Genomic DNA, 9,373 nt, shown 5'->3' with positions numbered 1-9,373 from the left:
GCAACTGGTTTATAAGTTCCTTATATTTGATGTGCATTGAAAATCTCTCTTCATGTAATGTTTCTTTAAATACGGTAAGTTTTAAACGCACAACTTGGGGACCATTATTTCAATAACACTTTGAGCAGACTTTCTTCAAATTGGTAGTGTTAAAGAGAACCTAGACCTGTGTTAAAAGAGGAAGCATAGAACAATTTCTATCAATGAAAAAAAAAATCTCTAAACTTTATTGAAATCACTGTATTGTTTGCCAACAAAAAAAGAAACTAATTTTGAAGACCTCCTCAAGGGGCTGAGCTGCCATTTGGCTGAATTGTCCTGGCCTCACTGTGAGTGGATCTCCACCCATAAAATGAAATCTCTTTGTTGCTTGTGGTTTTTGTTCTTTTGTAATAAATCTGGCCCAGAGACATTTCTTTACTGTAAATTTGTCTCCGCTCGAATGCTCGTAAACTGTATCTGCTTCCATTACTTGTGGTGGAACCAAGTTCAAGCATCTTGTAGAGTAAGCATATGCACTAAGAATCAATATATGTTTTATTAGCACCAAGAGACTCATTGGATTGATTTTTTTTTTCTTTTTACCTTTATGGGCAATTGCTATAAAAATGTAAATTAAAAAGTTAACCATCTGCTACCTCACTTTTCATTTAAAATCTTTTATTTGATTACTCTTTCCAGGTAATCAATACTTTCTATTTTGCTATTATGCTGGCTAGTGAGCGAAGGTGGTTTTAATTTATAGCTTTTATTTATCTAACAGTATTGTCAGAGTCACAATCTTTATGCATCCTATTAGTAGTCTGGAAAATATTTCTTATTACATTGAAACAGAACAAAATTCAATTTAGAAATATAATTTCCTGCCGTGGAGACACTTGATAACAGGGGGGAGATTAATGGAGACCAGTGGCAGAAACTTGATTTAAAGCAGGAGATTAATACTGCTTTATCAGTCTACGCTGCAAGTGAATTGGCTCCAAAAAGAAAAAAAATCTGTTTGAAGTTGCTGAGTTGTCTGCTTGTCGGTTGGAAAAACGTCTCTGGACATTTATTTTGTTATTGCTGAGTATTTGCTGCACGCTTGTCTACTTGACAACATAGGAACCAACCTGCACACAAGACCAGACTTGCCTATTTTACAGTAGTAACATGTTTCTTATTATTCCTTTTGATCCCACAGGAAACTTGACTGCTATGGAGGCCAGCTTCTGACTTAAGGGGCTTATACTCAGTAAATCATGTCAAAATAACAAATAGAACTGTGCTGACACTCCAGTTTGGTTGGATAAGTAAAATGTTTAAATGGTATTTTTAATTGCAAAGCTCCTCTCCCTAAGTCCCATTATAAATATTTTTTTCCTATCCTTTACAGAAGTCATTAATTTCCTTTCCAGCTATAAAAGTGTGACTCTTCCCGAAGAATTTAAAGCAAATCTGAAGATCACCTCTAAGAACTCAGCATGGCTTGAAATGCCCACTTAAGATATGCTCTGAAACAAAAGATGGAGCTGGGTGAGCTGTTAGAATGTATCCTAATGGAAATGGTTCCAAAATGTATTTTGATGACCAGGAAATTAAAGTATTCCTATTGCTGGAATTGAAGTTTTTCAATTTGCTCTTGAACGATACGAATTTTTGTTTTTGGTATTTGTCTAATAAATCCCTCTCGGGAAATAAAACAGAAGCAGAATCAGCTCCTCACCCAGAAGACTTCACCATAATACCATAATAGCTACTTGCTTTTCAAAAGCTGGAATTTTGAAATGAATAGTTTACAGACGATTGACTGAGTTACCTTGGTACTGAAGGAGAGAGATGTGTTTAACAACTTCTATGGGTTTTCATTGACTTGTAAGTTCTCTAAAAGTGAACTTGAAAAATAATTTTGCATTTTGATTAAGTTCTTTAGTTGTTGTTGTTAGGTGCCCTCGAGTCAATTCCGACTCGTAGCGACCCTATGTACAAGAGAATGAAACGCTGCCCGGTCCTGTGCCATCCTCGCAATCATTGTTATGTTTGAGCCCGTTGTGGCAGTCACTGTGTCAGTCCATCTCCTTGAGGGTCTTCCTATTTTTTGTTGGCCCTCTACTTTACCAATTGTGATGTCCTTCTCTAGGAACTGATCCCTCCTGACAACATGTCCCAAGTATGTGTGATGCAGTCTCGCCATCCTCAATTCTAAGGACCATTCTGGCTGTACTTCTTCTCAGACAGATTTGTTCATTCTTTTGGCAGTCCACGGTATATGCAATATTCTTCGCCAACACCATAGTTCAAAGGTGTCAATTCTTCAGTCTTCCTTATTCATTGTCCAGCTTTCATGCATATGAGGTGATTGAAAACACCACGGCTTGGGCTCTGTAGCAGAAAGAGTATTTTGCTAGAAGTCAGAATATCTGAGTTGTTGTTCAAGGTCATTTAGCAACTTTTGTGTTCTTTTGGACATTTTAAAACTGCTTTCTGTTTCCAAGAGAGCTAATATTGATAATAACAGAATGCATGAGAGCATTATTAGGAATATCAAACGAGATGATTTATGTGAAATGTTTAGACATGTGTATGGTGCTATAGGGATATAAGGAAGTTTACTTAAAATTGTAAAACTAGTTGCCATCGAGTCAATTCCAACTCATGGTCCTCCATGTGTGTCATAGTAGAACTGTGCTCCATGGGGTTTTCAATGGCTGTGATCTTTCAGAAGCAGATCATCAGAATTTTCTTTCGAGGTGCCTCTGGGGAGATTTGAACTGCCAAGTTTTCAGTTTTGTTAAGTGCTTAACCGTTGGCACCACCCACAACTCCTTATTAGTATATATAAAAAATAGGCTACTTTAAACATATTGCCTTTAGAATTTTCTTGGAGGAAGATACATAATTTCACAGACATCTACCTAATAAGTAAGACTATCAGTATTTCTTGGAATTGACCCCCTGAAGTTTGTTTAAATAATTTTAAAAACATGGAGAAAAATGACCTGTAGTGCATTTCTTTTTGGAATTAAACACATGGAATAACTGAAGTAAAAGAGATTTAAAGTCAATTTGATTTGCTCAGTACATTTAAAAAAAAAAAAAAGAGGGGTAATGAATGAATGATGGTGAAGATGGTTAGCCTACTGAGCATGAAGACTGAGGGCTCTGGACCAGGTACTTTGGGTGGCGCTTTGATGTCACCCATGTGGCCTTTTGAAATTTCACCAGCTTTTCTGCTCTGTTGTTTTGGTTATTGAAAAGCACCTAAGACTGCCAGGCATATTGCCAGTTATCTTTGAGTTGATTCTGACTCATGATGACCCCACGTGTGTCAGAGTAGAACCGTGTTCTGTAGGGTTTTCAGTGGTTGATTTTTCAAAAGTAGATCACCAGGCCTTTCTTCCATGGCACAACTGGGTGCGCTCGAACCTCTGACCATTTGGTTAGCAGCTGAACTTATTAATTGCTTGCACCACCCAGGGACTCTGGTAAAACTTGTCCTAGCTTGAAGGCACATACCAAATTCATGTTTAAGGCATCTTAAAGTGGCTATACTTTCACTTGGAGGTGAAGGAATTGCTTTCAGGAATTTAAAATCATTTTTAAGCCATCCGAATTTAGTAGAGAGGACAACCTAAAAGGGTTTTTAATTTCAATTAACATGTATCCATTTTGCTTCTCTTTTGTTTCATTGATCCAGAGGGACCTTCAGCTAATTCACCCCTTTGACCTTTTCCTAGCCGTGAAATTACCCCCATCCTGTTTTTCTCTTTGGCACTTCCTTTCCCAAATGGCTTTTCTTTGGTGATACAGCTTAAAACGTGCAGTGCCTACTCCAGACATTGCTGCTTGGATTAATTTTAATCCCCTTCATTCCAAGGAAACCTGGCTTTGCCAGAATGTGACCTGCAAGCTAACTGGGATGGGCTGACCGGTTCACCTCCCTCTTGGAAGCTGGGTCTGTGCTTTGCCTGAGGCTCATGCATCCTATAATATTTACAGTTAATTTTCTTGGTTCTTAGGAACACAATATTGGAAAATTTTCTTCTCTTTTCTTTTCTTTTTTTAACTCCCTCTTCTCTGTGGGAGTAGAAGAGCCAAGTATGACGGACAGACAATTACTGACTACAACACAGCTCAGTTGCAGTTAAAAGTTTGAGTTGGCAAATTAGACTCTGGAGACACAAATTGGCTTTAATCTAATGCTATGATTATGTTGCTGTCTGGAAGGAAACAAGGCAGGAGACAAAACAAGGAGATACAGTTTATTAGGGAGTCCAGCAGCTACTCAAGTAGCAGCTTCTTTTGCTCTCTCATCCTAATAGGGCCAAGGTATTAGAGCCTAGGTGTGTGAAGTCACCTTGTCACAGGGAGATGACAGCCCCCTTTCTTAACCAATCTTGTATATGGTTTTCATCAAGTCCAATGTCTGCATGCCACTCACAGATTCTTCAACCCAGGTCTTTGTTTCAGGCAGAAACAACGTTCCCGTTTATCTTAACTCTACTGTTTCCAAGGAAACAGGACTGTGGGAGACCGAGGTCATTCCCAGGCAGGACTGCTTCAGCGGAGACCTGATGTTAACCCTTAATTCCCGTTCACATATACTGTTGTAGGAATGGTTAACATCATCACTATGTGCGATGCTAATGCCACTCTTCAATGTGCTAGTAGAGTGTCTTTAGTATCAATAGTTATCACTGTACATTTTCTAGGATAGTAAGTAGGAAGAGAAAGCCTGGGACAGTTATCCACCCACCCACCCATCCATCCATCCATCCATCCATCCATCCATCCATCCATCCATCCATCCATCCATCCATCCATCCATCCATCCAATCTCCCCGCATATAGTGTACACTGCCAGCCTCACCTGGTTTTGAGCACTGGGGGTGCAAAAATGGAAAGGACACATTCCTGGCCACTGAAGACTTCAGAGTCTCGGGGGCAATCTCTTTGCACACTTGTAACTGCAATACAAATCTTCAAGTGCCACACTGGGAGCAGCCCACTATTTCATCACCGCCTTCTATCTTTAGACCTGTACTCAGCCTTTCCTAAACGAGCATATCCACGTAGACTAGTAATCAATGTTTATGATGATTACTCTGGGATGGTGCAAGATGGGAAAGTGCCCTCTGAATCATTGAAAAAAGATTTTACAGTTACCTTTATTTTATTACTTTCTAGACCACAAATATTAGGATCATCTTCGTATTCCTCTCAGCACAGTATATAGTGTTTTGTAGGTAGGAGGTCAATGATAAAGGTTTGTGGAATTAAATGTTAATAATACCATTATGGGAATTTCCTAATATTCAAGATGTTAAATTATGGAAAAATAATCAAGAAGTAGTCCAAAGCCAAACTTAGGGAGCTTATGCCTTCCAAGAGTTGATGGGTGATGGGAGAATGGAGACTTGAGGTATGTTATGTCCCTAATCAGTTTTTTTTTTTCTATTTTGCTCTTAAGTTTTTAAAAATTGTGGTAAAACATACATAACATAAAATTTGCTGTTGAACGACTTTAAGTGTACAATTCAGTGGCATTAATTTTAGGCACAATGTTGTGCAACCATCATCACTATTTGTTCCCAACACTTTTTTTTTTTTTTTTTTTGAACAGGAAGGTCAAATTATTGGTGGACACTGGTCAGGCGGGGCAGTGGTGCCAAGGCCGTCATGAATGCAGGGCCTGCTACTTGTCCAAGGGGTCACGACTGGGGATGTATTTAACTCCACAACCATCTGGGGTAAGGCACTTTTCACCCACCATGTCTTCAAACTCATCAGCATTAAACTTGGTAAAGCCCCACTTCTTGGAGATGTGGCTCTTCTGGCACCCAGGGAACGTGAACTTGGTCCTGGTAGGGCCTCAATCACATGCTCCTTGTTTTGAAACTTGGTGCAGATGGACGTGATGACTTGGTCAATGTGGACCCTGGCCACCGTACCCCGGGGTTTTCCAAAGGCACCTCTCATACCTGCCTGGGGCCTGTCAGCCTCAGCACAGGATATTTTGTGGATGCAGATGACATGGAAGGGCTGGAGCAACACTCGGATGTGAAAGCCATCTTTGCCACAACTTTTCACCGTATACTTGTTGGCACAAATACAGGCAGTTTCCAGGGCTTCTTAGGGGAGCTGCTCATATTCACCAGACACCATGTGGCCACAGAGGGGGAACTCATCCACTTTTGCCTTCTTCCGACCCAGGCCAAAGATACAGATCTTGGCATCAGGGACACCTCGGCAGAAGTGGGACTTTGGGTAGAGCTTGCTCTTACAATACCGGTAACACCCGGCCCATGGCGACACCAGGATCTTCACGGGGTGCAGGAGGAAAAGAGCTGTTTCCAAAACTGTTTTATTACTCCAAATATTAAGCTTTAACTCACATTCCTCTCTCCCCCGCCCCCAGTCCATGGTAACCACGAATCTACTTTCTGTCTGTGCATTTTCCTCTTCTAGATGTTTTATGTAAGTGGGATCATACAATATTTGTCTTTTTGTGTCTGGTTTATTTCATCGAGCATAATGTTTTCAAGGTTCGCCCATGTCATAGCATGTATCAGAAATTCATTTCTCTTTATGGCTGAATAAATACTCCATTGCATGTATGTACTACATTTTGTTTATCCCTTCATGTGTCTATGGACGCTCATTTCTACCTTTTGGCTATTGTGAATTATGCTGTGATGCATATTGGTGTATGTGTATGTTTCAGTCCCTGCTTTTGCTGGGTCATATAGTAATACTGCATTTAACTTTTTGAGGAAACGCCAAACTGTTTTTTCCCAGAGGCTGCACCATTTTACATTGGATGAGGGTTCCAATTCTCCACATCCTCTCCAATGCTTGTTAGTTTCTGTTTTTCTGACAGTAGCCATCCTAGTGAGTGTGAAACAGTACCTCATTATAGTTTTAGCATTTCCCTAGTGACTGTATGTTTAACTTTTCGAGGAACCACCAAACTGTTTTCCACAGCTGCTGTACCATTTTACATTCCTACCTGCAATGGAGAGGGTTCCAATTTACATTTCTAATCTTGTCGAGTTCTTAATCACTTTCTTCCCCAGCGTGATTCTTGATATCACCATCAGACAGAGTTCAAAGCTGGGGAAGCCGTGGACCTGACCCAGTCAATTTTGATTTTATTACGTAGGGTACTTGTTTATAACATTCAAGGATGGCTTTTTTTTTTTTTTTTTTCCTTATATTCTGAGTAGAACCCTAATCCATGAGTCTTTTGTCAGTTTGGGGGAGAATTCCAGTTTCATGTTAGCTGAGAACATGTTCAATATTCAGATTTAGTTTCTGAAAAAAATTTTGAGTACCTACTAACTGCCAGGCACTTCCACACAGATTATCTTATTTGATTCCCACCATAAACCTTTTATAAGCCCTGGTGGCTCAGTGGTCAAGAGCTCTACTGCTAACAAAAATGTCGGCAGTTCAAATCTACCAGCTGCTCCTTGGAAACCCTATGGGGCAGTTCTACTCTGTCCTATAGAGTTGCTGTGAGTTGGAATTGAATTGACAGCAATGGGTTTGGTTTTTGTTTTTTAAGCCTTTTATAAACTCTCACTTTTCAAGTGAGGGAAATGAAGTTCAGAGAAGTTGAATAATTTGGCCAAAGTCTTCAATATGCTTTACAGCTGGTCAAGGGCAAAGCTAGAATTTGAATCAATGTCTTTGGAGTCAAAGTGTAATGTTAATTTCATTATACCACCAACAATTATAAATTGAGAAGGAAGAACAATAAAAAATTATAGGGCTATTTAGAAGTCAAGGAGCCCTAGTGGCACAGTGGTTAAGTGCTCAGCTGCTAACCAAAAGGCTGGCAGTTCAAACACACCAGTGACTCTGAGAAAAAAATGTGTCAGCCTGCTTCTGTAAAGATTATGACCTTGGAAACCCTATGAAGCAGAGGTACTCTGTCCTATTGACTCACTATGAGTCGTGGGGGGTGCTATTTAGAAGTCAGAAAGTAAGAAGTTGTAAAGATAAGAAGCACTAAAGTCATGTTGTTTGGTGCTGTGGAGTCTATTCCGGCTCATATCGACCCCATGTGACAGAGTAGACTTGCCCCATAGGGGTTTCTTGGCTATAATCTTTACCGAAGCAGATCACCAGGTCTTTCACCCACACACCAACCTTTTGGTTAGAGCCATGTACTTACTGCTGCAGCCATTTTTGAAAGATCTTCAGCAAAATTTTGCTTGCATGTGATATTAATGATATTGTTCTATAATTTCCACATTCGGTTGGATCACCTATCTTGGGAATAGGCATAAATATGGATCTCTTCCAGTCAGTTGGCCAGGAAGCTGTCTTCCATATTTCTTGGCATTGACAAGTAAGCACCTCCAGAGATGCATCTGTTTGTTTGAAACATCTCAGTTGATATTCGATCAATTCCTGAAGCCTTGTTTTTCACCAATGTCTTCAGAGCAGCTTGGACTTCTTCCTTCAGTACCATCGGTTCCTGATCATATGCCACCTCTTGAAATGGTTGAACATTAATTCTTTTTGGTATAATGACTCTGTGTATCTCTTCCATCTTCTTTTGATGCTTCCTGCATCGTTTAATATTTTCCCCATAGAATCCTTTACTATTGCAACTTGAGGCTTGAATTTTTTCTTCAGTTCTTTCAGCTTAAGAAATGCCAAGTGTGTTCTTCCCTTTTGGTTATCCATCTCCAGCTCTTTGCACATGTCATTCTAATACTTTACTTTGTCTTCTCGAGCTGCCCCTTGAAATCTATTCAGTTCTTTTACTTCATCAATTCTTCCTTTGCTTTAGCTGCTCGACGTTTGAGAGCAAGTTTCAGAGTCTCCTCTGACAACCATCTTGGTCTTTTCTTCCTTTCCTGTCTTTTCAATGATCTCTTGCTTTCTTATGTATGACGTCTTTGATGTCATTCCACAATTCATCTGGTCCGCCTAACCCAAGCCATGGTATTTTCAGTCGCATCATATGCGTGTGAAAGTTGGACAGTGAATAAGGAAGACAGAAGAAGAATTGAAGCCTTTGAATTGTGGTGTTGGTGAAGAATATTGAATATACCATGGACTGCCAAAAGAACGAACAAATCTGTCTTAGAAGAAGTATAACCAGAATGCTCCTTAGAAGCAAGGATGGTGAGACTGGGTCTTTCATACTTTGGACATGTTGTCAGGAGGGATGAGTCCCTGGAGAAGGACATCATCCTTGGTAAAGCACAGCGTCAGTGGAAAAGAGGAAGACCCTCAACAAGGTGGATTGGCACAATGGCTGCATCAATGGGCTCAAGCATAGCAACAATTGGGAGGATGGGGCAGGACCGGGCAGTGTTTTGTTTTGTTGTGCGTAGGGTCGCTATGAGTTGGAACCGACTCGATGGCACCTAACAAC

General features: G+C 40.1%; 1 pseudogene; it reads right to left on the bottom strand.

The window, feature by feature from the left end:
• Positions 1-5,656: 5,656 nt before the first annotated feature.
• On the bottom strand, positions 5,657-7,148 carry LOC100669522 (large ribosomal subunit protein uL16-like; annotated as a pseudogene).
• Between the last annotated feature and the right edge of the window lie 2,225 nt (positions 7,149-9,373).

Source organism: Loxodonta africana, chromosome 1 (assembly GCF_030014295.1).
Source record: "Loxodonta africana isolate mLoxAfr1 chromosome 1, mLoxAfr1.hap2, whole genome shotgun sequence".
NCBI classification, from domain to species: Eukaryota; Metazoa; Chordata; class Mammalia; order Proboscidea; family Elephantidae; genus Loxodonta; species Loxodonta africana.
The sequence above is the reverse complement of the archived record's forward strand: the minus strand, read 5'-3'. Positions and strand labels throughout refer to the sequence as shown.